General features: G+C 38.4%; 1 pseudogene; it reads right to left on the bottom strand.

Moving 5' to 3' along the window:
* Positions 1-24,729, bottom strand: part of LOC137760585 (small ribosomal subunit protein uS2-like) — a 150,516-nt pseudogene extending 125,787 nt beyond the window's left edge.
* Positions 24,730-25,094: the final 365 nt, after the last annotated feature.

Here is a 25,094-nt window from a genome sequence, read left to right as displayed (position 1 = left end):
AAATCAAGAGCAGGAAAGAACAACTTACAGACTATCCAGACTAACCAAACTTTCTCTGTATCATTGTGGAAACCAAGGGACAGGGATGCAATTTTCCAGAGGTCACACAACCCACTCTGTGGCCAAGTGAAGACACATATTGCTATCATTTGTTATAAGCTTTTAAAAACCTTTTATTATGAAAAATTTCAACCATACACAAAAGTAAAGAGAATACCATAATGAACCACCTATCATTCAGTTTTACAGTTACCCACACTTTGCTATTCTTGTTAACTTCTTTTCTTTTGATAGCTCTCTTTTAGCTCTTAAGTGAGAAGGGGAATTTAAAAGTAGCTAGAAATACTCATGAATTCTTTCTATCTTAGTTTCAGCTTTAAACAAAATACCAGGATGAGGACATTTATGTTGCTACCGACTAATATTCCATATCCAATGATAATCCTCCCCTCCAAAGCCAACTGAGGCAGAAGAAAGAGATACTTGGGGTGGGAATAATAATTAGTTTTGTAACTTTAGCTCATCACAGTCACATTTGATGTTAAATGGCTTGCTTTTTAGTAAAGTTCTCATTGGACTTGTTTCCCTGTTTGATCTGCTACACCCCTCCACCTCCCAAAGGAGGTACATTTTAACAAACCTCTTCAAGCTAGGACATTCAAAAGATCAAAGAAAAGATGCCAGAATCCATCCGTTACGTTAGCTTTTCATGAACAATGGTTCCCAAACATCTTTCTGCTGAAAATCCTATCATTTTTGTTAATAGTAACATTTTTATTATTTCACATTCACTAAGCACCAACAATTAGCTAGGCATCAGTTAAGAACAAAGAAAATCTGTTTCAGCACTTAGATGCTCAAGGCCCAATTCTCATGCCCCTCTGCCCTCTCCGTGTCATTTCTGTGCCCAGTATTTGTCTTTGAAGTTAAATGTGCCTGATCCACAGAAGAGAACTTCAGGGAAATGGACAGAGCTGAGCATGGACTGCCAGATACCAGAGGGTCAGCAGTGTCTTTAGGAGTGTCTTCAAGTGGTCGCTTGGCTCTCCCAGAGTCAAGGGATAGCATCACTGCCCTTGAGGAGGGCAGAAGGAGTAGTGAGAGAGAGAGAGAGAGAGAGAGGGAGAGAGGGAGAGAGAGAGAGGATAGGAAGCTGGAGTAGTTCCTTTTAAAAATCAGTAAAGCTCTAGACCTAGAAATTTATCTCAGAAGAGTCAGATAGGAGGAAAAGGATCCATGCTCAAAATGCCAAAACGAAGCCCAGCAGATTGATTCTGTGCAGCCAATATCAATCATGCAGATAGATTTTGCCACAAAATGGTCCAATGTTCCTTTTTTTCCCCCTTTCGCTGACGTAGGCATCCAGATGGTGCATGAACAGTGAAGAATGGGTGGATATTTTAAGACATCTTAACTAAGGTAGGGATGCTGACGCTAAGTATGAATTTCCCAGTTCTCCTTTCTCTGTACACATGAAATAAAATTCCTGTACTGAACTGCCAAGAAGTATCTGTTTCAATGGAACTTTGTGTTGTGCTATTAAATCAAAGTTTGAGTATCTCTTTGAGAAAAGAAGGTCTTGAAGCTAATTACTTTCCCTTGATAGGGTCTATTTTTGTAGGAGCACATTTAGGTGATTTTAATGTATTAATAATCTAGTAAGTGCTTTGGACTCGTTTTAATTTTTCACAATTAAAATTTTTTTAAACTTTCTAAGGTTATAAAAGTAATATATGACCATTGAGGAAAGCTTGGAAAATATATGAAAACATAAAGAAGAAATTAATCACCTATACGTCTACCTCCCCAAAATAACCACTGATAGCATCTTGGTATATTTCTTTCCAGTCTTTTTTTTTGTAAATACATAATCATGCTCTCATAATTTAGTTATTTATTTTCTTGTCATTGGAGCTTTAATTTACCAAGTGTGAAAGAAATAATACATAATTTAGGTCAGGTAAAAAATATTAAAATATAGGCTAGAATTTATAGGACTGATTTTGTAATTTTAAAGCATCAATGGTGAAATTGTGAAGTCTATTGTCCTAAGACATGTTATAATTCCCTTTAATCAGCAACAATGGCTAAAACATGTGATCTAAAATTGTAGCATTTGCTTACAAACAGAAAAAAGAGGAGACAAAGAGAAACTATATGGACTTGCAGGCCATAAGAAAGCCTTGTGTTACTTAGCATTTAAAATTGTCAAAGATAGAAATTAAAAGTACAAAAGTTGAAGCATTGGTGACCACAGCAAGGCCTCCAGACATGAGTCAGCCACAAAAAATGCTCAAACTCATTTAAAAAGCTCTTTGTCATGGTCCAAAAAAACAACATTTTTAGTGTTTTCCTTTGACTTCCCATCCCGCTATTGCAAGTACATGGCTAATTATTATCTGAATGATATCTATTATTCCTGTGTTCTAACCGGATATGATCCAAATATGGCCACAAACACATTATACTGTGTAGCGAAATCAAAAGAATAAGATAATTCTGTTTTTAAGGGTTAATGGTATTTTCACTCCTCCTCAGTTTGAATCACGGACAATAGCTCTACTGTTGTCTATTCTAGGCAGCTGTGCAGAATAGTAAAGATTTGGAGATCTTTGTAGGCAGGAGAAAAATTAAGCCTTTGTATACTTTTTGTTCAGTATATTCTACCCAACACCCATATGTAAGAGTTGGACTTGGGAGTTGCAACAGGCTGAGGAAAGTTTGCACAGATAAACAGAGTTACTCTAAATTCTGTGCCTACTAAGCTCTGAATCACAAAGTGGAATTGCAAATCTTCTAGAAATTATATATAAAAAATCCTTTCTCTTATTCGGCCCACTGTATTCTGTGGGTTTCATTTATTATTTTTGAATAATGAACATGTGAAACAGAATTCGCTGAAAAGTTAGCAATTACCTCATCATTTTCAGTTCTCAAACAGTTACTGTTCTTAAGTGTCTGAGAAGTGGAGTGGTCTTGTGAAAGAACATATCCATATATAGAAGGAAAAGCAAAAATATCAGTATAGTTTTAGATCTAAAAAATGAATTCCAAATAATTGGTTACTGTGGCCACAATTGAAAAGGTACAATTAAAATCACTGGTGCTTCCATTTGGGCTCCCAGGATGTACTGTTATGTACCTTTCTTTATGTCTCTTATGCTTGGTATGAGAGCAAACTATCCTAACACACATACAACTGGGAAGAGTGATCCAGGGTGACAAGGAGGTGGAAAACGGGATAGGAAATATCATTAGGAACTAGGATTTTATTCCATTTATCACTTTGGAAATCATTTCTAAGGAAGATTTTAAAATCCGAATGCCCTTTCTTATCTTACCCTTGTAATTGTTGGGAAAGGAATAATAATAATAGCTACCATTTATTGAGCACCTAATATGTGTCAGGCACTCTTTTTTAGTATCTCATTTAATCATCACAGCAACTCCACAGTAAGTCAAATGCTTACCATGGCTAAAAAGGCCCAACATAATTTTTGGCCCCAATGACCCCTATGCTCTCACCTCCCACTACTCTCCTCTTTTTTTTTTTTTTTTTTTAAAGTTAATTTATTTACTTTATTTATTTTTGGCTTCGTTGGGTCTTCGTTGCTGCGCGCAGGCTTTCTCTAGTTGCGGTGAGCGGGGACCACTCTTCGTTGAGGTGCACAGGCTTCTCATTGCCAGGGCTTCTCTTGTTGCGGAGCACGGGCTCCAGGCGCGCGGGCTTCAGTAGTTGTGGCACGCGGGCTCAGTAGTTATGGCTCGTGGGCTCTAGAGCGCAGGCTCAGTAGTTGTGGCGCACAGGCTTAGTTGCTCCGCGGCATGTGGGATCTTCCCGGACCAGGGCTCAAACCCGTGTCCCCTGCATTGGCAGGCGGATTCTTAACCACTGCGCCACCAGGGAAGCCCTACTCTCCTCTTAAATAAACCATCCCAGTTGTGCTGGCCTCCTTATTCCTCACATACAACATATACGCTCCCACTGCAGGGACTTCATACTTATTGTTCCCTCAGCCTGGAATGTTCTTCCCCCCAAATATCTGAATGGTTTGCTCCCTCACTTAATTCAGGTCTCTGCTCAAACTCCAACTCATCAGTAAATCCTTCCCTGATAGTCACAAAAGAACTAGCGGCCCTTGTCACTCTGTCCCCTTACCCTTTTTTATTCTTCTTCATAGAGTTTATCACCACTAACCTTGTCTCTCATTGCCTGTAAGAATGTAAGCTCCTTGAGAATTTACAGAATTATTTGAGAAGTAGCCTTTGTCTACTCTTTTTTCCCCCACTGGTTTATTCCCAATGCTCAGAACCGTGCCTGACACATATTAGGAATTGATTATATTTGTTGAATGAAGGGATGAATGAAGAAACTGAATCTCAAGCTGGTTAAGTAACTTGCCCAAGAATACACAGTACAGGGCAGAGCCAAGATTAGAACCTGTGTCCTTCTGGTGGCAGGTGGCAGACAGGATGTGACAATGGAATTGAGTTTCAAAAGATAAGTAGACTTATATAGTAGTCTTCTGCTATTGTTGAAATGACGTTGCCTACTTGTAGCTTTCACATCACCATTCCTTTTTAATCTTTTTATTCCACTTAGGAATAAATCTTATTATTGCAGGGATGACAAATCACATGATATCATAAGGATAGCTAACCAACTTCTTACCTCATAATCTTTTTGCAGTCTATCCACTCAGTGGGCAATGGTTCCTGGCATTTAAAACTGTGACCCAGGTATGAAACTTGGCATGAGAGGGGGACTCGGTGTACTCTCACTGTTCATAGACATGGTTCATAGCTACATGTTCAGATCAGCTTCTTATTCCATGTGAAGCACTTAGACCCACACTTGGCCCTCAGTCTCAATAAATAATAATTATTATTAGCATTACAGTTCCTTGAACCATGTTCATGCATCAGCTCTGCTGTCTCTGATGCCTTGGACAAACCCTGTGTTATGCCAGTCCTTGGCACCTGTTACCTGTGGGCAGCTGCTCTAAACTGGTTTGCTCTAACCTCTAACGTGGACACAGGGGAATCCTGAACTCCTTTTTATAACATCTCCACAGATATTTTATCAGCTTTTGGGCAAATTGCATCCATGTGTGGTCTTCGAGAAAACTTATGGCTTATTTCGCTAAACACTTTTGTTTAATCCACAGAAATATACACCCTATATTTCTCTACTGGCAGGTTGGATGATGTGACCTTGCATGAGTTGCTTCAGCTCTTTAAACCACAGGTTTCCCCGTATATAACATGGAAATAATAATGTTATTATTATTGTAGTAACAGGAGGAGTTAGAAATGGTATACCGTACATACTTCAAAATTATGTTGAAATTATTATTTTGTTGTTGTGATGAGGAGACTGGTGGTGAAAATGCTGCTGCTGTCTCAAGTAATGTTGGGAAACCACACTCCTGATATTCTTCCTCTGTCCTTTGAATTATGTCCTAATTAACACTTTTCTACTTCTTCCTCTTCTCCCTTATTCCAATAGAAGCTGCACAGGAAGTTTCCGCAGGCAATGCTTGGGGCCAAGAAGGGCTCAGCAGTGTAATCCTCAGACCCAGGAGAGCATGGCCCCGCTACATCTGTGATCATGCAGGTCATGCTGTGAGCTGTGGATATTTCCTTTTTTGCTTCAAACAGCTCTGTAAACCAATCCAATGTCTTTGTTCTCTCTTTTAGCACCACCTTAGACCATCTGTTGTTAGGCTGTAAGCCCGTTATTACTTTCTGTTCTGTTTGCTTCTAAAATGCTCTAAGGGGTCTATGGTGCACAGGGAGGCCTTAGAGATCAGGAACCATGCCTCATCCTTCCCCAGCACAAAGCACAGTGCCTGGAGGGAGAAGATGCTTGCAATGGGTGTTTGTGTTCTTGCTGAACTTTTCTTTCCGCTTCCATCACCCTGCTCTACCTACACCTATTTCTATCAGCTGACTTTTGTACAGACATTTCACCTCTGCTTGATTTTTTCCTCCTTGTGTTTATTCCACTAGGCTGACATTTTCCTCTTTAAAATCTATGCACTCAGTTGAATGCTTTAGCTGTTGGAAATATGGTCATTAGAGATTTTAGGAACTTTCTCGATAGTATATTTTACCCTGTTACTACCCTCTTTGGCATCTTAAATAGGGAACAGAGCTTCCCTCCCTTTGAGCGCTGCTTTTTATCAGATATTAAATTTCTTCCTTTTTTTAAAAAATAGGGATTTGCACCTCCTTCATATATTTCTGGCAAATTTCCCAGGCTGTGGGAAATTAATTTTGGCCATTACCCTAGAAAGAAAGGGAACTATCTTTCACTTTACATGTATAATCTCTGTTTTTTTTTCTTGTATCTAAATCCTATTAATTCTACTAGCCCACTTCCACTTTTGTTTTAATAATAATAACTAACATTTATGTAATGCTTTACAGTGTAAAAGTATTTTCACATCCACTCTTTCATTTGAGCCTAACAACTCCATATGAATGGCAGAGGTGGTACATTATTATTCCAGTTTCACAGATGAGGAAAAACAACCACACCCCATAGAGTTAAAGTAATTTATCTTGGGTCACATAGCTTAAAAGAATTAGAACCTTGGACTTGAACCCAGCTTTCTCAATCCAAATTCTGTTTGTTTCCTACTGTTCCACACCATGTATATCTAGAAAGGCTCTTACAGACTAGTTCTAAAGGTGTAGCTTCAAAGGTCAGCTCGGTTATTTTCTATCTTGTTTTCCCTTTTTTAAATTGTTTTTGAAATCCATTCAAACCCACTTCTTAGCCATGATACTGGTTTTTTGTCTTTGCAGCCACATCTCCACTCTTTCCCTTGCCTCAGCACTCAGCTAAGAAAGTCCATCCTCCAGGAAAGCATCTCTGACTCTTCAGATTGGATTAGGTGGCCCTGCTTAGAGCACCCAGTGCACCCCAGTACGTCCCACACATCCCCATAGATCTAAGTAATTGTCCTTTTCCTTATCTGCAACTGCAATCACTGGACGATGAACTGTGTCAGGGTAGGAGCGAGCCCATCATTTCCACCTTTGTGACCCCAGAGTCTAGCACTTTGCCTGGCACACAGTAGGTATTAGCAAGTATTTATGGAATGAAAAATAATTAGTGACAAGAAGAGTAGAAAGGTTCTCTTGGTAGCTAACCAGAAGAGATCCCAAGGGGGTCTTGTTTTGTTTCATGTGTTTGGGGGGGTGCATTGTGCAGGGTGCAAGCATGGAACAGAGCATACAATTATATGAAGGGACAAGTCATCACTATGCCATTTCTCTCAAGTACAAAAAATAGCCCTGTGACATTTCTTATAAAGGAGAAAGAGTATATTCAGCAGTGAACTATTTCTTTTCTTTTTTCTTTAATTGTTAACGATTATTCTTCAGGGTCTGTGGCTATAGGTCATGTTCTTGTAATTTTTCTTATGAAAAGCAGAAGTGTTTAAAAAACAAGTAAACATACTGGTTTTATAAAGTAAGAACAATGGTTTATGAAAGTTTGCATCTCTCTGAAACAATCTTAGAAATACTGATGTACCAGATTACTAGAAAACAGTGGATACTTTTGAATTCATGTATCAAATATTGACTGACTTAAATCTGACCAGTGATGTGTAATCTGAGTTGATAGTGAAATCTTAAATGAAGAACAGAAAGTGTTAATACCACATTTGAGTGTTTCAATTCATCTAGCTGACCCAAGATATCATTATCTTTAATGCTGTGTTTGTGTCTCTATAATTAAGGTTGCATTTGGATTTTTTATAACAAAATCCTATTTCTAGAGGTGTATGACTCCATTACAAAAATCACTTTTGGCATACTTGGTCTTTGCCTGTGGAAACAAACAAACAAACCTCAGTCCAACCACTGGCTGAACAGAGAATGGAAAAGGAAAACACTTGCTTCTAGTTATTACTACTTTTTTTTAGCATCTTAAACAAAACAGTGGCCACAGGGTATGAAAAGCCTGAATATAAAATAGTGCTATTGAGTTTTGTGTGTGGAATTGTTGGTTTCTTGATATCTCTTGGAAACTCTTCCCTCTGTTAAAACCAGGTTCAAGCGTCTGCTCCCAGTTTTGCCTTCACCTACCTTCATTTCCTTTTGTCATTTGAATGCACTTGCTGTTTGGGAATGGAAATTCCTTGGACAAGAGCCTCAAGTGACATCAGAAATGAAAAGGAGAGCCAAGTTCTCTTCTGTGTGAGGAGAAAGGACATGACTTCTCATGTGAGGATATATTTCAGATCCACTATGATAATAAGGCCAAAGCATATTCATTCAACTTTACAAGTAATTCCCTCTGTCCTTCCAGGACTGTTTCCTAGAAGCCAGATCTTTTCAGAAAATGCTTTTGCTTCCCTCAAGTGGAAGATGCTGGGCCTTCGCTGCCCCATACAGAGAAGGACTTTGCTCAGGCACCAAAAGCACCTGAGGCTCTGTCTAAGGATGGGAAGCAGAGACCTCTGACAGAGCTACAGCCAGTGAACTTCACTGGGCCTCCGAGTGGGCCTGGGCAGCTCTGAAACAAGCTTGCATTTGACCTTAAGGGACCTGGTATAGTGGATGACCCTGAGGTTTGCTTTCCTTTTTCCCTGGGAAAAGTGCTGCTTTGCTGCCTGTGCTGTTCCTTTGGATTCCCCTCTCCACAAGCTTCATCTTTATCGGACTGACTCCTACTGGTTCTCACAACTCTTCTCAAACTTCATCTTTCTTAGAAGCCTTTGCTGATCCCCTTTCACAGCTCTGTCTCCATTCCCATCATATTGCATTTGTTACCATGCCTGCCACTCTCACAGACTATGAGCAACCTGACATCTAACACAGTGCCCAACACATAGTAGGTATCCAGCAAATGGCTGTAGAATGAATTATTGAATAAATGAGCTGAATTTAAGTTAGTTTAACATGACACCAATATATTTAACTGTTGATACCTTTGGCAAAAAGAATCCACTTTCATTGAATTGCCTCAGGAGACCAATACAAATGGTCCCCTATAAACATTAGATCTAAGATTGAACTGTCTAAAATCTCCATTCTATGCCATGAGGTTCCTTAGAAGTATCACCCTTGCTACTTACTGCCACTTATGGGGGAAAGCATGCTCAGGAAGTAGATACCTGTTCCTGAATGCACTTCCCTGATGAATTGTTTTAAAAATAGCAGGTTTTAGCAAAAATGATAGCTGATATAACCTCTATTACTTTGTAGAAAATGAAGATTTGGGCAAATACACTAAACTGGTCTAAACAACTACTATTAAAAGTGTTAATCTTCTGTGTAACTGAGGATGGTCCTCTCAGTATGAGGTACTTACATCAGTCTGCATAGACAAGTCTAGATTTCTATAGCTCATTGAAAGTACTGGTTTATTTACCTGTATATGCTCACGAAGGAAGTCAAGGGAATTGTTACACTAAGTGTTCCAAAATGAAAGAAGGATCTCTTTAGAATCCAACAGTTCTTTCTGAGACGGACTGCAGAGCTTTTGTTGGGATTTTGTGAATGACACTGAGCGATCATAGGTTTACTGTTTTCAGATTATTAGGGATTCATTAATGGAATTGTTTATTCTGACAACTTGGAAAAGGAAGGCCTATACAGTAAGAAAGAAGTTCCACAGGTGCTACAACGACCCATTTTACTTTGGTGCTGTAGGACAAGTGCTAACTTTCCCTATGCATGACATCTTCTCTTATTTGTTTTATTTATAAAGAGTTTCTGTCTCTGGATGAAAATTCTGATGGGCAAAACTGTAGTGTCTGGCCCGTAGTAGGGACTCAAGAGTATTTTGTTTACTTGAATGTTGAGACGGTAATTCAAAAAGACTTCCACTGTTGTAATCTGCTGTTTTAACACCTCCTTGATATCTATTAATTTAGGCTTATTGCCATTAATATGCTTATTAAGCATATTAATGGTCAATAAAAATAGCACATATTTTATCATACTTTCCAGTTATAAAAATGTTTCTACAAACATTAGCTAATGATATACAATAATTCTATGAAGTAGACAGACAGATTTTATTATCTTTATTTCTCAGATGAGGAAATGGAGGCTTTAAGGGTCAAATGACTGACTTACATAAGATTCATCCTATGTAACAACATCTTTAGCTCACAAGACTCATTATTTTATATCAAAGAAAAACAACCGGCATGTTTTGAGTAATACCTTTTATCGGATAAATTGCACAATATTGACAGAGAGGCTTCTCTGCCTACAGAAATCCTTTCCTCATAGTCAATCACTTATTGACCTGGAGGGGAGTTTTCTATATCCCCAAAGCTTATCTGTCAATATTCCACCATTAGTCCAATAAAAGGTATTACTTGAAACTTGACTCTATATTTTGTCTGACCAATAAAGGCAAGTAATTAAAAATATTGAGTTAGGATCCAAGACATATTGGGTATTGTGATGCTCTATTAGCTACATTCTTGAAAAATAATTTACTGCCTTACTATTAAAATAAAGTTTATTTGTTTTTGGGGGTTTCTTTTAAGTTGGTAATTTGGACTTTTCCAAAAACCAGTCTAGATTTTCAGAACCAGGTATACTTCAGCATGCCCCATTCCTGGCCCCCTGTGCAGTTGGAGAGAGCACGGATGAGGTAGTAGGTGATGATGAAATAGGACCAAAAGGTAAACAGGTTGAATCATTAGGCTGGCAAGACAGAGTGGCTCCTTGGAAGAGGGAAAGGCAGAAACATGGAAGGGTCTTTAGTTCTATTGTGACTCAGCCAAAAGTGGGGTGATTTAGTTCTGTTTACCTACTTTACAAGGTTGTTGTTATTCAGAACCCAGAGGTCTGTGTAAGGCCTCCCTAGAGAAATGGGGTTTCACATGGGACACCTATATTATTAGTGCTCTTTGGAAACCTTGTAGCCACTGATCATTTCCACCCTCAGTCCACACTCAGAGAGCCCCAACCTGTGCTATAGGTGTAATGAATGATTAATTATTACACTAAAATACAAGCTCCATGGGGTTAGGATTTTTTATCTGATTTTTCGCTGCTGAATCCTAAGCACCTAGAACAGTTCCTAGCACACAATAAATATTTGTTGAGTGAATGAATGAATGAATAACAACTGATAGATTTGGAAAACTGAGGAGAAGGAGAAGAAGGAACTTCAGGCAGAAAGTACACAATTAACAAACTCTGGGGAGGGGAAATGTATGTTTGACGGACAGTAAGGAATCTACTCTAGTCTAGCTAACAGAGAAGACTTTTATCAGGAAGTATTGTTTGTTGTATGTAAAAGACCTCAAGCAATAATCATAACTTAAGTGCAGTACTTTCACAACACAACCTTAGTCTGTATCACACATCCTAAAGGCCATCAGGCCAAGCAGAGAATTCTCAACTTTATTTTGTAAAGATCCTCACCCATGTCAAAAACCTAATAAAAGCAGAAACCTCAAAGTTCTAGCGTCATCGTTATTAATGATTGCCAGTCAAGATGGCAGCACCACGCTTCTCATGACTAATATATCCTTAGCACCCAGCAGGTGCTAATTTTTTTTAAATGAATGGATGAATATGTGTCAAGTATATTCACAGGCGACCATTGTAAGGATGCAATAAGACAACATAAGTAAAGTTCTTGCACAGCACCTGGCATGGAGCTAGTGTCTGATAAATGATTAGCTCTAGTACTAACAATGACCCTGGACGGTAGCTGTATCATGTCAATTTTACAGATGAGAATGCAAGGCTCAGAGAGGGTAAGGAACTTGCCCAAAGTACCCAGCTACTTTGATACCATAGCTTGTGTGCTTCCCCCCATTCCTAGAGATAAGGTGCTTCAAGAGCTGAGTGTCATTTCTATTGGGTGCAGAAATATGAGCCAGAAAATACCATTTTATTCTATTCCAACGAGTCGTTGTGAGGCAAATTCTTGGAAATGTTCAGAGACAGTACAGAATATAAATGAAATATACATATTACTTTCGCTAGACAACATAATATTGTGGTTAAGAGACTAAAATATGGTATTGGACAGTTTCAGTTTAGAGTCCCAGCTGCTCCACTTAACAAACTATGTGATCTTCAGCAAGTTACTTAACCTCTCTGAGTCTCAAGTTTCTCCTTATAAAATGGAGATTCAAAAAAATCACTTCTCTCATAGAATGCAATAAAGTAATGCATTTACGTGTTTAGTACAGTGCCTAGCACATTGCAAGCAGTCTATAGCACACCCACATATATCCCATTTTGGTCACGAAGAATTGGCTTTATAATTGGATTTGTTTCTTTGGGTCTGGCTTGATAACAATTAAATTGGCATCATGGAAGCAGTAAGAAGTCAGTTTGGAAGTGGGCACTCCATTAAGACAAATGGCTTGGAGGGGATGCTCCCAGTTCCCTTGGTGCTATATTGTTTTGGTCTGTCTAGCCGGAGAGCAAACCAAACAGCAGTGTATTGATTTACGGTATAAAGACACTACCTTTACAAGATGAAGGGCTAGAAACTTTATTTTCTTTTAATGAAAGTTCAGCTTCTGTAGACCATAGCCAAGTCGGCTAGAGGGAACAAAGATGAATGTGGTTTTTTTTTTTTTTTCCCACCTACAGATTTGATTGCTTTTCTCCAAGGGAGAACAGCGTCAGAAGGTATTATTAAAGCATTAGCCCAATAGCGTCTTGAAAAGATGGTGACCAATGTAAGCTTATAATCTCAAACCGATTTTTAAAAAACAATAAATGATACCAAAAAGTGACATAAATATGTCTTGTACAAGGAACTGGCAATTCCTAAGTTAGCTGAGTAAAATTCATTCAGTGTGTTATTTATTTTATAGAAAGTCATGCTATACTACATTATAATTACTTATAGTAATTGGTATTTTGAGGAAATATCAGTTTGTTAATAAAGTCTCAAATAATGTTATTTTCTTCAGTTGCAGTTCTTTATCCTGGAGAATGTTTTAGGAATTTACCTATATTCTAGAAGAAGCGTGAGAATATAGATTCAAACACAGTGATGGAAAAATAATCTCTTTGGTTTTGAAGAACTGTATTATTTCTCCTGTTAATTTAAAATAGAATTCAGAAATGTGGAAATCCATTAAAAAATTTATCACTCAGAAGTTAATGTTTAACATTTTATAACATGGTACACTTGCTCTGGATAGCTAATTGCATAAATTAAAACTCATTAATGGTATGTTTTAACACAATTTACATTTGAGATTTGAAAAAGTGGATGAAACTAAATGGGGAAATATTGGGTTCCACATTAAATTCTCTTTTGACTTCTTTGAAAATAACTGTTTTGACATTAGATTTTAGAACAGACTTCTAATGCAAATATAGCAATAGAAAATCTATGTGCTTTGTTCAAACAGATAATGGGGTTGAAAAATCAAGAAAAGGAAAATTGGAAGATAGAAGAGCTTTTGTGTAATATGGCTAGAGGTTTCAAACAAAACTAAGCATCAAAATATTAGAACATGCTAACAGAACCCCATTGTCACTAAAACTAATTAGTGTGCTGCTGTTTAATGCAAAAGCCTACATGCTGTCTTGACCTTTTTACACATCGTGTCTAAGGTTGTGCCATAAAACAGAGGGAAGCACAGAATGCCTCCAGATAGCCTCAGAGGTTTTCTTTTTTAAGTAGTTCAACTGATTGTAACAATGCAGGCTGTGTGTAGGACTTATTTAAAGATGCTGTTTATTAGATCTTGATTACAAGGAGCCAGTGAATTAAAGTAATGTCATGCTAGGGAACAGTTTCCAGGGCAGAATGACTGCCATTTCTTTTTAATGTGATGCTGCATGGTTTAAAATACACTTACCATAGAATGCATGACTTTGAAAGTTAGCTCTCAGTAAACCCACACGACAGGCAGAATGTAGAGCTGCGGATTCTCTGAAGAAGGTATAATAAAGCAAGATTTTCATGGTGCAGCAGTGCAATGCTAAGAAACAGTTACTGAAGAAGATAACCCAGCAGGATAGTAACTTGCAGACAGACACATAAGAGCCTTTCATTTGAAAATCCCCAGGCAGTTTGGAGGCTGTGCTTCATGAGCATCTCTGCAAGGCAGATGTGGTTTGGTAGTTTAGCAAGTCTCTTTTTCTTATGTTTTGGGTCTGACTCAATGTGTTTTCAGAGATTTGTCAAAGGACAGAAAGAGATGTAAAACCTTCCGTGGCTCTCTAAAGCCTCCACGGTGGAGTCCACACTCCTCAGAACAGCTCACAAGGTTTAAGAAGCCCATGTATCCCAATGGTTAAGCACACAGGCCCTGGGTTCTGATAGGTTGGGATTATGTGCGGGTTTTGCCATTTAGGTGGCATGAGACCTTGGGTAAATGATATAATCTCTCTAACCCCCGTTTTTGTATACGTAAAATGTGGATGATAATAGTACCTACCTTATGGGATTGTAGGGAAGATTCATTGATGTAGTGCCTTTAATATACTTAGCATGATGCTTAGCATACAGCATGCATTCAGTAGGTGGTAGCTAATGACAATGATAATGATGACTACTGACCACCTTTCTAGCCTCATCACATGCCACTTGAATTACCAAACCAGCATTCTTATTTGTAGCCACATGAATCATTTGCTCTTTCCGAAGCACCACATGCATTTTGTAAATATTGTGGCTATATAGTGTGGGTTACATGTGAGCCTTCCTCAATAGATTTTCAGTTCCTGGAGGGCAGAAGTCATGTGTCTGACTCATAGCATATTTTCAATGAGTGAATGATGATTGGAATGAGACTTCCTCAAGGATCCTTTGTTGGCTTCCACAGAGCAGCATGTCCCAAAGTGGATTCCAAAAAATATTAATCCCATACAAATTTTTCTAAAAAAAGGGTTCTTGGTCAAATAAGTTTGTGGAAAACTGCTTATTCCATCTCCCTTTTAAGAATTCAAGATGCACAGCAACATATTAAAGAATCAGAAGTTTGGGTAAAGAAGACTGTTTAACCTGATTCAACTCAGTGCTTTATCTGACCAGGGACTTCATTCCCCACTCTACCCCTACCAATTAACCTCCATTATCATCCCCACAAATAAATTTAGTTATTGGTATTCTAAACTACCCAGAATTTCTTGAAATCATAAATAATGACCTTAGCCATCATTTCTGCATAACAGAATTTAACATGATCTTTTTGGAAATTGAAGAGTGGCACTAAGGATTCCACTAATGATTGCCCAGGTCTATAGCCTGTGAATCATCTTAGATCCCTTTTAGCTCATCCTTCCCCACCTTCCCCTTCTTGCAAAGACCTCTCTAGTTGTCCTTTGTAATATCTCTGGCACATGTCCCTCTCTGTTTTCACTGCCACCACACTATTCCATTCCAAACCCTTATCACCTGACAACTGCAACAGGATGCTAAGTGGTCATTCATGTCTTTGTCCTCTATTGCACCCTGCCTCTGGCTGCCAGGTAAATGTTCATCATACTACTTCCCTGAAGGAAGACTTCAATACTTCCTGTTGTCAAAAGACATAGTTTCCAACTTGGGTTTCCTTCCAAAGGATGTTGGGGATTCTGAGCAGGTGGGCCTCTGGACTCTCTACATCTGCTCTAACCAAAGCAGTTGTACTTGTATCCATTTTATATATTGAAAATAAGATTTTTTCCAAGAAAGGATTCTGAATTGCAACTGAAAAGAGAAAGCCACTGGGGAAAAATTGTTATTTTGGCATTCAGGGGTCCCTACAATCTGGTCTGAGTTTTTTTCTAGTATATTCTCATTACTTTTTTCCACAAAGTTTTGCTCAAACTGGACTAATTTAATCATTATATTTTGGCAGTCCTTCTTATATCTCATCTCTATTCCTTTGCTTAAGCTGCTCTTAAGCTCAACACTGATTCTGTACCAACCACTCTACTATAAGCACTTTCATATATTATCTCATATATTATTAACAATTCTATGGGCCAGGTGCTAATAATTATTCCCATTTTACAGGTAAGGCTTAGAGAAATTAAGTAACTTGATTAGAGCCATACAGCTAATAAAGGGCAGAACCAGGACTTGAGCCCAGGCCTATCTGATTTCAAAGTCCCACATTTGTATGTGCTGCCTTTTGCCTGACAGCTTTCTTTTTTCCCATATAATTACTGCCCTTCTTTCAAGTCTACCTTTTCCATGAAATCTTCTCTGACTTCTATATCCCATAATATTTCTCCCTTCCATGAACTTCTTAACACTATCAATGCCATTCATTTGTTAATTACCACACACATACACCCCCTGCTATATTTTTAAGGGCCAATGTTTTGTTTTTTATAGTACATTCTCTGTGGGTATGGAGGTTTTGTAACAAATCTTCCCTCTAGATCTCCACAGCTTTCAACCAGTGCTTTTCTAAAGGCAAGGGGTAACAAGGTTGGCATGATACTGGGAAGTGTTAGAAGACTTGAATTTTAGCTCTCTAACTGGGGGTGGGAGGAGTGGAATGAGAATCTGGAGCCCCAGATTCCTTAGTTGTTGTAATAGGGAAAATGACATGCTCCACACCTGCCATTTAATATTGTTTTCAGGAGCAAATAAGAATTTTTAAAGTGCTTGAATGCTGCATACATGCTAAGTATTGTTGTAACAGTGGACACCAACATACATGGATTAGTGGAGTCAAGCCAGGAAGTTCTGCAGAAGGGGATGAACCGGAGCAGACCAAAAGAAGCTGGGCAGAGGTTGATAATCATGGTCATATCAGCAAACCAATGGATATATTTTCTCAGTACAACACTGTTATCCTTTTACCCATCATTTAATGCAGCCCTGAGCTTTCCATAATCAGAATCAACCTCCCAGGTCAGCAAGCCAGAGACTAACCTTAAACTGCAGATAATACTTGCAATTTAAAAAAATCTAGTGGCCAGAAATTAAACATTTGTTAAATTAAAAAAAGGCTACTGAACACCATACCAAGTCTCTTTTTGTTGTCTGGAGAGTTATAACAATCCTCTCCTGGCAGTTAGTTTTAAGATCATTAAATTATCCTCATTTGCAGTATATTTGCAGAAGATTACAGCCATCTAAATTGACCCTGAAGGAAGACTTATTCCATTAATGGGCTGTCCTGTGCTAATGCATAAAGCTAGAAAAATATATCTATTAAATTCTTAATGTGTAAATGATGTTTCTGGCTTTCTTCTTAATTACAAAGCAAAATGAGCCTGAAGTGCACTATGTCTAGGAAGAAATGATCAATTTAATCCATCTTTCAGGGGAAGAACTTTTTTAGTCGATCCCCAAATTCCAGCTGGAAAAGCTCTTCCTGGGCAGCAGGTTCGGGACTTATTGCTTCCATCAGAGCTACAGCAAAATGTGCAGCCTGGCAAGCTGTGGTACATTTTTCTCTGGATTCCAATGAACACAACAAAGAGGTAATTTGAGTTCTTAGAGATGTTCCCTCCTCCCGTTCACACAGTAAACCCAGCTTCTGCTAACTTTTCCTTGAAGGATTACTCAGGGGCTTTCTGTGCGTTGGTACAAATGCATAATGAGAATGAGCACGGATTTGAAAATAAATGATGTTGTGCTATTGCTAGCCTATCATCTACATGCTGAATATTAATGCAGCTATAGAAAGAGATTTACTGTGCATACATATTTCCAGTGTATGCACAGAATCACCTAACTAAAATCATAATATAATCTAACGATAACTATGGGGACTTGAGCAGCTCCATTTATCTGCTGTAAGGTTGCTTACAGTGGCAGGCAATATTTGTATGGGAAGTTTAGGGGTTTCTGCTCATAGATGATAGTTAGTGATGGTACTTGGATTTCCCAGGAGCTTTAACTGGTTAATACCAGTAATTCTCTTTAGACAAATACACCAAGTTTTCTCTCTTCCCAGTTTGGTGTGTTCTCCTTTGAGCAGTGGAAATTAAGCAGAACCAGCTCATACCTGCTATGCTTTTAGGAAGGAGCAATGGCTCCAAGCAGCAAATTAATAGTTATTGGCAGTACGAAATATAACACATATACACATATTTGGTTTTGAGATGCCCGGATTTCTAATTATGCCATATGTGGTACCTTTAAAAAGAAAAATTGAGGTACTGGTATTCACATCTTGATAAATTCCCAATTTCACACATATCTGCTTCATATTCTCATCCTGAATTTATGATACACTTTCAAAAAAGGTGCTTAAAATATATTAAAATGATAAAAACAATTAAAATGGATAGCATTTATGAATTTGAGGATTTTTGAAAGCATATGGAAATTTGAATATCACAGACAATTCCAAGTCTCCATCAAATTTATGATTTTGTTCGTTGTTAAGTGTGATTTTCTTTTTCTGCTCTTGTAGTTTTCAGCGTATGTATATTATTGTCAGTTTTGTGTTGCTAGATCTTGCCGTGAAAGCGAAGGAAAAAAGAAGAAAAGCAATATTCCTTCTGAAAATTTATTTTATATTTTTATATTTTTCATGTTAATGTGTTGTACTCATCAGAGTTGAGAAGGAAATGCCTACTCAAACATTTGTAATAGAATAATGCCCCATTAAATCTGATCAGCAACTTTTATGGATTCTCTAATATATTCTTAGCATGGTAGTAAAGAAAAGAAACCTTTTGAAAGAGGGAAAAAAAGAGAAAGAAAATGAAAAAAATTTCATTTGTGGACACATTATAAGTTGAAAAGTTTTTCATTATGAGTTTTTTTTAGAATGATGAATAAAATGTGTAAGAGAAAGTGCTCATATATTGCTACTTGGCTTTTACTCCACCAAAATGATTTCTGAAAGCTGTGCAGAGGGAGGATTTTTATGTTAAACCATCTACACTATGAGATCTTTATATTCCTATACACTGAGGGCAAGCAGGAGAATATAACTCTGATGAAAGACCAAGACACTTCTCTTCCAGGGCCATTGCCAAGAACAGGAATAAACCTACCTTGAGAAATAGTACTGCAACAGTTGAAGATCTCAGAATAGCCTGAAGTGCAAGGTGTTGTCTTTGATTATGGTGCTTCTGATTCAGTTGTAGAGGACCAGCAGGTTTGGAAAGTCATTTTATTTATGAATTTTAATCCTCAGTATCCAACAAATTTGCTTATGGACACAGTTTTCATCTGTAGTCTAGGCTCCTTAGCTACTTTTCTACTACCTTTGGGGAGAGTCATTCCTTCTACCTCAGTCTTGTAGAGATCAATTTTATTTAAAAAGTATATTAATTTACAAGTATAGTTAAGGCAGTGGTTCTCAGCCAAGAGGCTTTTGCCCCCTAGGGGACATTTGGCAGTGTCCAGGGACAATTTTTTGATTTTCAGGGGGAGGGGGGTTTCTGCTGACATCTGGTGGGTAGAGGCCAGGGATTCAGTTGAACATCCTACAAATGCACAGGACAACTCCAACCAACCCTGACAACAAAGAAGAATCCAGCCCAAAATTTTAATAGTTCTGAGGTTGAGAATCCATGAGTTAATGTAATGCTGACTGTTAAAAATATATAAAGACTACAACTCAGTAGTTTACCACAGTAGACACTTATTTTTTGCTTATGTAAAGTCAAAATGTATGTCTCTGATCAGTGGTCAGATTTCCTTCAAACAGGGATTTAGAGACCCAGGCTCCCTCCCCCTTGTGGTTCTGCATCATTAATACATGGTATCCAAATATGCTGGAGGAGAGTGTATGGGGGATTGCACTTGGGAGATTTTTATGGACTAAATTTATGCCCATGTACATTTGACCTGGACTCAGTCACATGGCCACACCTAACTGCAGGAAAGGCTGGAAATTATGCGTTTAGCTAAGTACCCAAGAGGAAAAGGAAATGGGTTTAGTAAACAGCAAGCCACTCTCTGCCACACTCCATATTTTTCCCTACCAAATATTAATTTCTATTCAAATGAATATCCTTCCTTTCATTTTCAGACCATTAAAAATTATAGTTCAATTTAAAATTTTTTCTGCTTAACTTGATGTCATTTGCAGTTTTGGTAGCATGTCACAGCTCTTAAAGCATTTTCACATACATTATCTTTCTTGATCCTCATGAGAATTATGTGAGTTGAAAAGGAAATAGTATTTATTGAATGTTTACCCTGTGCTCAAGAATTTATCTATACTATCTCGTTTAATTCTTACAATAATCCTATGTTATAGATATTATCCTTATTTTGCATGAAAAAATTGGGTTTAAAGAGGTTAAGGGTCTTGGTAGAAATGCCAAATCCTGTGATTTGTTGCCTCCTGTGAGGTAATTATCAGGTATTATTAGCTTTCTTTTTCAGCTAAGGAACTCACATCTCAGATATTTACCCAGGGTTACAGAATTATGAAGTGGCAAAGCCAGGACATGAACTCCTCTCTTCCATTCTCAACCCTGTGCCCTTTCCCTGACTACACCTTTGCAGGTGTACTTTATTTCACCAACCGTCAGTCAATAAAGCATTAAATTTTCTCCTGGAAGGATCAGCCTTTCTAGAACCTTATTCAGTATATCCCCTCAGAGCTGACAATAACCCATGAATAACTGTTATTAAAGCTTGGGACATACAGTATAATGCAGATATCAGGTAAACCTGGGTCCAAATCTTCACTCTAATGACTTATTAGATATGCGGTGCTCAGCAATTCCCTTAACCTCTCTAAGCCTCAATTTCCTCATCTGCAAAGTGGAGATAAAATGCCCATCTCTCAGAATGGCTCAGGATGAGATAGACACTTGTATAAAGTAATTCACACAGTATTTGCTTGGTATGTACAGGTGCTCAAGAAATGTTCATTCCTTTCTCCCCTTCTTCATCCATTGTAGTGGACATTTGTGGGTTTTCAGCCTCATGGCATTCCTTTTTTTGATAAAGGCACACCCATATCTATTTTGGGCATCTTCTCTTCCCCATTGTGCGTAGTATTGATGGGGATGTAAATCAAAGTCCCCTTCTCTCCTTTAGCCATGGGGTGGGCCCAGGACCCAAGTTGGGGCAATCAGTCTTTTTCTCCTATGACTCTGAATCTTGAGTGTAGTGATAAAAGGATAGGAAAAAAAAAAAAAAAAAGGTTAATGTTCATTCATTTGAGGGGCAGGTTATTATGGAGTTTCTTAGAGCTGCCTTTTCTTTTCCAAACGTGCTTCTTCAGCCACGCAGTAGGTTCTCTATACAGCTGTATCTTTCCAATGTATTCTTTTTCTACTAAAGTTAACCAGAATGAGTTTCCTTTGCTTGCAACCAAAGAACCCAACAAACTTACCCAGCTATATGGTGATTAAATTTTTTAAATCCTTGACAACAATGTCAAAAGGCACTAATTGCAGAAGCTTGATAAAGACAAGATCTATTACAGCTGTAATTTTTTCCTCAATATAATAGACCTGTTTAGAAGAATATTAAATTAGTGCAATTGGATTGTTTTTAAACCATAATCTTGTAGAAATAGATAGATTTTTGATGATCATTCATTAATATTTATCCAAGTATGACTTTCCAGAACCTGTGCAAATTGATTAATACAAAGAAAACTTAGACTTGTTCCCTGACCTTAAGGAATTTTTAGTCATAGTAGCCTAGGTCTAACAGATGAGTTTTCTCCATAATTAAGGCAAAAAATATCTGTTTTATTGGCCCTGAAATTGTGGGTCCTGAAATTATGTGGATTGTCAGTCTCCCTCCCCCCAAATTAACCCAATAAATGATCCTGGGCAGCCATCTTAGAGATATGAAGTGTTTTTGCCTGCATAGAATGTTCAAGGCTGAGAACCCACGACAATTCTTCCTTGATGCGTTGGCTTGCTTTGGAGGCCCTGTAGGATGGAGCGTGCATAGAGACCCAGGGAGATATTTTACAGTAAAATTCCCCTAGGAGGCTCTGTTTTCAAGCCTCACAGGCTTCAAAGCCAGTGTGTGAGGGGCTCTGGAATTGCTCTGGGGGAAGGTTTCATGCAGATGAAATGCCTCCTCCACACTTTGCTACTCCTAATTATTAAACTGTCAGTCTCTTCCCACCAGCACTCACTTTCTGGGGTGAATGGCTAGAGCAGGAAGGTTGGAAAAGATGATCTGTTGGTGCTGGGAAACAATGCCTTCTACCCAAGAATGTAGAGAGCAAACAAAACAAACATTACTATTTGATGAGCTTATTCTAGTCCTACCCATATTATGAGTCTTTAGTGCATACTGTATACAATTAGACTTACCAAGGGATACTTTCCACACCCTGTCCAAATCCCAGAACCAGACTGTAAAGGAGTGAATGCATTCCTTTAGGGCTGGCAAAATCAAATATCTACTCATTGGCAGGGCCATTCTAGTGAGGAGTCTATTGATATAATTATGGGAAGTCACTTTTGAAGCTGAAATTTGATATGCAGAGGTAAGGTAGGAGGGCCTTAATAGACTAGAATTATTTTTCAATCAGCCAGAAGTTGGTTGAGTGCCTACTATATGCAAGGCATGTGTACTCTGTCTAAGAAGACATTTGTGATTACTGTCAAGCTGATTAAAATATGGCTGATGAGCCATTTTCTCTATATGTGTTGTACCTATAGACATAAACATTTGAAGAACTAACATCAAATAAGTCATTAAACTGCCTTCTAACCACACAGGCCTTTCTGTTCGTGGGAGATGCCACATCTCTTTTCACCATAGGGTCTTCATAAATGCTAATTCTTACTCATTTATTTAATTTTTATTGAGTGATTTCTTTGTGCCAGGCGTACAAGACTGGTTCTCATGGAACTTACTTTCTAGCTGGGAGAAATAGACACAAACAAGTAAAAAAATCATCAAGCACTGATAATTGCTATAAAGGAACAGGTGAATTGTGATATGGTAGATGGTGACTGGTGGAGTCGGTGTGGAGCTGCACTCCATATGGTGGATGGGTTTTCTTGGAACAAACAATTTTGAACTGGGATCCAGATGCTGGAACCAGTTATGTGAAGAGCTTGGATAAGAGCATTCCAGGCAGAGGGAATAGCAAATGCAAAAGTGTCACAAGCCAGAGACAAACTTGACATGTTTAAAAGAGAGAGAGAAGATTAGGGGACTGGAGAAGGGTGACTGCGGGGGGCGGGTGGCGAGGCAGGGGACACTGGTAAGAGACAAGGTCATGAAGGAAGCAGGGACAGATCTTAGGGTTTCACAGGCCATGACAAAAAGTTTGCTGCTCTTCTCCCTGGAATGACCTGGAGCTTACTCTCTGCTTAAATCAGCCTCCCCCTCCTTAGCCCAAATTCCTCCTGCCCATGGAAGCCTTCTCTCATGCCCCGGTCTAGGATACAGTCCTCCATTATTTGCTGTCACAACACAATGTACTTCTATTTTGCTGTACTTGTTACAGTTGAAGGTAAATAATCATTCATGTAATTATTTGTTTCATATCTTTTCTCCAAACTAAACTGTAAGTTTCTTGAGGGTAGATATTGGTTTATCTGTTTCACAGCAATGAGAGAATTAAATTTGTTTGGTAAACATTACATTTTTAGCATTTGCTATATGCAGGACATGTAGAAGAGGCTCTGTAAATATAAATGCATATATATATGGAATGAAAGAATGACTTAGTGTAGTTTTTTTTAATATAAATTTATTTATTTTATTCATTTTTGGTTGCATTGGGTCTTCGTTGCTGCACGCAGGCTTTCTCTAGTTGCAGCAAGCGGAGGCTACTCTTCGTTGCGGTGCGCGGGCTTCTCACTGAAGTGGCTTCTCTTGTTGCAGAGCACAGGTGCTAGGCGTGTGGGCTTCAGTAGTTGTGGCACGAGGGCTCAGTAGTTGTGGCTCATGGGCTCTACAGTGCAGGCTCAGTAGTTGTGGTGCATGGGCTTAGTTGCTCCACAGCATGTGGGATCTTCCCGGACCAGAGCTCGAACCCATGTCCCCTACATTGGCAGGTGGATTCTTAACCACTGCACCACCAGGGAAGCCATAGTGTAGCTTTCTATCCATTCCCTTCCAGGCACTTGCTCTACCCAAATATGCAGCAACCCACTTTGTCCATGAGGATGCAGAAGGTTCCATGAGATGTGCTATGGGAGAATGTGTCCTATCCAGAGGTTTGAATCAAAGCTGGAGTTGGTGAACAGTGGCTATATTATTTTCTTAAAGTCTTTAACCACATGTTTTCAGTTCTAAGTGAGAGTGGGGTGTCTTCTTCTCTAACCCTTTTTTCTTTTCAAATTCCTTTCCTCCTTTCCCCCTAAATCAGCAAGGGGAGTGGCCGGTACTAAAGAACGAGAATGTGAAAGGTGGGGATCGTGGAGAAGGTTCACTTCAGTTCTTTATTTTTTTTCCCATTGCAAGCCATGATTTGGGCCATATTATAGATAAAAGCTCATTAATTGTATTAACATTTATACTATGGTATCAGATATGACACCCCTGTACACATCTAGGAGTCATGCTGATTAGCCAAGTGAATTAGATTCAGAAAGAAATTTGTGTTTCATCCTGTGGGGCCTGTTCATGGGACATGGATAGGATTTGCTGACAATACTGTGGTTTGTCTTGAATTGTCCAGTAATTGGTCAAGAGGCAAAGTTACCAAGAATGAACACTAGACCTAGAATCAAAGACCCGGTTTTAACTCCAAGCTTTGTTGGAGTTACGTAAGTTAACATGCAAATACGTAAGTTTATTTGTCGGACTATTAGTTTTGTAACTGTAAAAGAGGATAATACTTACCTCACAGGATCGCTAGGAGGATTAAATGAGATCTCCGAAGAATAGCTCCTGGTCCACAGTAAGAGTTCAGACATGTTTGCTGAACAAATATTATACCTTCCAATGCATTATTTTTTTCCTGATTGATCATGAGCTAGAGTTCTTTCCATTCATTCATTCAATAAATACTTATATTTGCTTAAAAAGTTTCAGAAACTGGTTTTCAAGACACATTTTGGGAAGTATATTTCTGGATTGGAAAAGAGTAAGTTACTGAAATCATGGAACGATAATAACAACAACAATTACTAGTTATTGTGAGCCTACCATGAGCCAAAGACTGGGAAAATGCTTTTTCTATATGACCTCATTTACTCCTATTATAGTTTCAGAGAGAGTAACTAAGTTTCCAAGGTGATCCAGCTGTTATGTTGAGGGGCTAGGATTTTAAACTAATTGA

The sequence above is a fragment of the Eschrichtius robustus genome, chromosome 3 (assembly GCF_028021215.1).
Source record: "Eschrichtius robustus isolate mEscRob2 chromosome 3, mEscRob2.pri, whole genome shotgun sequence".
NCBI classification, from domain to species: Eukaryota; Metazoa; Chordata; class Mammalia; order Artiodactyla; family Eschrichtiidae; genus Eschrichtius; species Eschrichtius robustus.
The sequence above is the reverse complement of the archived record's forward strand: the minus strand, read 5'-3'. Positions and strand labels throughout refer to the sequence as shown.